Here is a 4,362-nt window from a genome sequence, read left to right as displayed (position 1 = left end):
AGTTATTGACCTTCTAACAACTTCTCCAAGTTAACCTGTCTTGTTTTCTGGGCCAGTCCTTACCCTGTGCTGTTAATTTCACTCTATATCCTTCCCTTGAACTGCTCCATATGACAGGTGCCAATTCCTGCAGGCTGCATTTTCCGAGCTCCTGGGTCCGCTGGCTTCTTCCCAGTTCAGGTAATGGCAGGCACTGGCAGGAAATTGGAGGGGGAAGAGAAAAACCAGGGTATTTGTCCTTTTCTCTCTATGCCTAGTTGCATCTCCAGCACAGCTGTATCTCCAGCTGTAGCTAGTCAAGCATACAGTAGTGCCAGCTTCCCCCAGTGACTGGCCTCTGGGCTGCGGTAACATTGATTCTTCCTTTTGTCTTTCCAGCTTAGAAGGTGTAACACTTTCTGCTTTTGCAAATCTATGGATTGCTTCACAGTCCTCTGTTGGGCATCTCAGCCAAACCTATGGCCTATGTAACCAATTCATGGATTAATTTCCTTTGTTTTAAATCTTAGAATGGTTCCCAGTTGGAACCAACTGATATACTTTATAATCTCCTATTTCGTAAAGAGTGATGAGTCCTCTGAACATGATGTATATCATGCAGGAGCATGTTATTGATTACATGGTATTCAGCTCTCCATCAGCCCCAAGTTTCCTTGTCAATGTTTGTCTTTAATTAACAGGGTTGTTTTTTTGTTTTTGTTTTTGCTTTTTCAGTCTCATTTTCCAGCTGGCACGTATGCCAGTGTTCTCTCCTGGGTTCCCTAGAAAATAGAGCCTGAGACAAGGATTAAGAGATGGTGATTTGGGGAAGTGCAAAGCCATGGTAGCAAGAGTGAAGAAAGAGGGAAGTTAAACAGGGAAGGATGGGAAGCAGTGCAAGGTGATACATAACCATGCTGGTCATTGCTTCTTGACAAAGCCACGGGAGACCCAGCAGGTCACTCAGCAAGTACATCTGCTCAACCACTGGACATCTCAGGACAGGCTGGGTGGAGAAACTGTGCCCCAGAGTCATCCACCCAAGGGCGGGAGGAAAGGGAATTTAATTACCTGGCGCCCTGCAGTCTCCCACATCCCCATTCATCTAAGCTTGCCTCCTATGGAATTCAAACCTCCACGTTTTTGGCTTACACCATCCAATCCCCCTAACAGTCACTCAGGAAGCCAGATTCCATGCTTTGCAGCTCTTTATTGTCTGAGTGCAGAAATGGCAGAAGAAGCCAGATACCAGCAGGAGCTGTGTGCATGGAATCGGTCATCCACAGTGGAGGCTGCAAGTGTGAGAGGGCAGATTGGGTGGAAAGAATCTGAGGGGGCGCGTGTTATGGATTGAATCATTTCCCCCCTCCCCCGAATTAATATGTTGAAGTCCTGATCTCCCAGTACTGCAGGCTATGACTATATTTGGAGATAGGGCCTCTCAAAACATAACTAAGTTAAAATGAGGCTATTAGGGTGGGCCTAATCCAATCTGACTGATGTCCTTATAATTGGAAATTTGGACACACAAAGAGACACCAGGGATACGTGTGCACAAAGGAAAGGCCATGTGAGTATACAGTAAGACGGCAGCCATCTGCAAACCAAGGAGGGAGGCCTCAGGAGAAGCCAAACCTGCCGACACCTTGGTCTTTGACTTCTAGCTCCAGAACTGTGGGAAAATAAATTTCTGTTATTTAAGCCACCGAGCCTGGGGTACTATGTTATGGTGGCCCTAGCAAACTAACACAGCACATAAGATGTTTCTGATACAGAAATCAGTTCCTAAAATTCCTAAAATTCCTTCTTTCTATTGAGAGAAGTTCTCCCAAAGTATAAGCTTGTTCTTGTACAACTTTGACTTGGTAATTTTGGAGAGAAATCCACCCAGTGGTGTGGTGAATTCATTTGTGTGTAAATATAAATGTCGGGGAATAAATATTTCAAAAGTTGAAATACAAGTTAGTGAATGAGGAGAGCTGTTTTGCAGTGTAGACTTACGATGAATCTCCTTATAGATCCCAGCACAGTGAGATCATATGTCCCTTCTTCTCCCTGATGGAAGGCCAGGTAGAGCTGATGTGGCCAGTATGGGCCAGGAAAAACTTTCAGTTATGGGTGAGTAGAGGTCTTAGGGAGATGCTGAGAGTAAAAGCCAAAGAAGCATGTCCCAGTGAGTCACACAGGTAAGGGATCCCTGTGGGACGTTACTCTGTGGTATGACATCGAGGAGAGTTGGGTATCTGAGGTGGAGGAAGGAGAAAGGACCACAACAGGTCAGAACAAGTGAGCAGTAGGGCTGCCTGACTGCACAGTGAAGACAGAGGGCTGGTGTCTGTGGCTGGGCTTCCTGGTACGTGTACCACATGGGCAGTCCCAATCTAACCAAAGGCCAGGGATGGAAATGGTTTGTAAATGGATTAATAAGTGAATGACTGTTGCCTTTGTAATACTGTTCCTAATGATGCATTAGGACTCATTGCCTATTATCCTCATTATTGTATACCTTAGGTCATTTCTCTCTAAGGAAGTGGCTACCATTGAACTAGATCCTGATTCATTCATTCAAATATATTTACTGAGTGTACATGCACTGTGTGCCAAGCAGTGTGCTAGGCCAGATGTTTGCAAAAAAATGGACTGAGACGGACATGGTCTCTGCGCCCTCCGCTTACCATCTTTTAAGTACTGTATAACTCAGATTATTTTCCTTACTGTATTGTTACAATAAGTTGATCTGATACACATTTTTCTTTTATCCAGTTTCATAGGTTATTCTAAAAGTTGGTCCCTTAGTTTAGCACTTGTTTTTTCCCAAGAGAGATTGCTTAGTCTCGTTTATAAAATTATCAAGATTTCACTTAAATGCTATCTTTTTGTTTTCTAATGGTTCTTGGTTCACTCATTAACATCTTAATATGAAGAAAAGAGCTCAGGCTTTAAATTCAAGCAGCCTTGGGCCCAAATTCAGCTGTGTCATTTAAAAGCTGGATAAGTTTGAATTTCTCTGAGCCTTAGTTTCCTTATCTATAAGCTGGAGACAATAACAGCTACCTCCAAGGTGATGATGAAGAAGACTATACGAAAAAATATGTACTTAATAGGTACTCAAGGGACTTCCCTGGCGGTCCAGTGGTTAAGACTCTGCACTTCTCCTGCAGGGGGCACGAGTTCAATCCCTGGTCGGGGAACTAGGATCCCACATGCCATACGGTGCGGCCAAAAAAAAAATATATAGGTACTCAATAAATGCATGTAATGTGGAATCACACTGTATTTACATTTGGTTGTGCAACTAAATGAAAAAGGAGGAAAAACTATTTAAATAGCATATATTTTGATATTCCTGAAACATTTCATGATAATAATTTTAGAAGAAATTGAACTGAAAAAAAAAAGGCTTAGGAAAGTGTCTATACTTTAAGCCTAAATACTATGGCTTGTATTTATAGGTCATACTGTACCAAAAAAAAAAAAAATGTATCTTTAAACACCAGAATTATACTCAGGGCAGCAAGGTGCTCACACTGTGAGAAGCCAACCAAGAGTACAGAAGATTAGAGTCTCCCATTTCAAGGTAAACCCAGAGTATATTGATTGAGGGAAATGGAGAGCAAAGTCACTGGCACTCCTTGAGTTGTGCATTCTTTTTTTCTTTCTCTCTTTTTTAAAAAAAATTTTATTTTATTTATTTAGTTTTGGCTGCGTTGGGTCTTCGTTGCTGTGCGCGGGCTTTCTCCAGCTGCGGCGAGCGGGGACTACTCTTCGCTGCGGTGCGCGGGCTTCTCGTTGCAGTGGCTTCTCCCGTTGCGGAGCACGGGCTCTAGGTGCGGGGGCTTCAGTAGTTGTGGCTCATGGGCTCCAGAGCACAGGCTCAGTAGCTGTGGCGCACGGGCCCAGTCGCTCCGCAGCATGTGGGATCCTTCCGGACCAGGGCTCGAATCCGTGACCCCTGCATTGGCAGGTGGACTCTCAACCACTGCACCACCAGGGAAGCCCCGTGTGCATTCTTTCTTCAAGATAAGTTATGTAGCCGTTAAATTAGTTCTGCTAATACTTGCCTTGGGAAGTGGCAATGTTCCTCCATCAAGAGAAGTCACTATATCCTTGCCCTGTGTGTTCCATCTCAAAGCCAGTTCTCCAAGCTGGTTTCCCCAGTTAGTTTTTGCTAAAATTCTGACGTTGTTGAGTTCAGCTTTTTCAGAACTTTCTCTACCTTCCATTCTAATACAGTACAACATACAACTAAAAGCAATTGTCAGTACTTATGGTTGTTTTGTTCAACCTGTTTTGGTCAATCTTAGAGAAATAAGAATTATTTTTTCTTTTCTTTTTTTTTTTTTTTTTTTTGCGGTACGCGGGCCTCTCACTGTTGTGGCCCCC

This window comes from Monodon monoceros, unplaced genomic scaffold (assembly GCF_005190385.1).
Source record: "Monodon monoceros isolate NGI ecotype Baffin Bay Population unplaced genomic scaffold, NGI_Narwhal_1 Super_Scaffold_12, whole genome shotgun sequence".
Lineage (NCBI taxonomy): Eukaryota > Metazoa > Chordata > Mammalia > Artiodactyla > Monodontidae > Monodon > Monodon monoceros.
Note: the sequence above shows the minus strand (reverse complement) of the source record.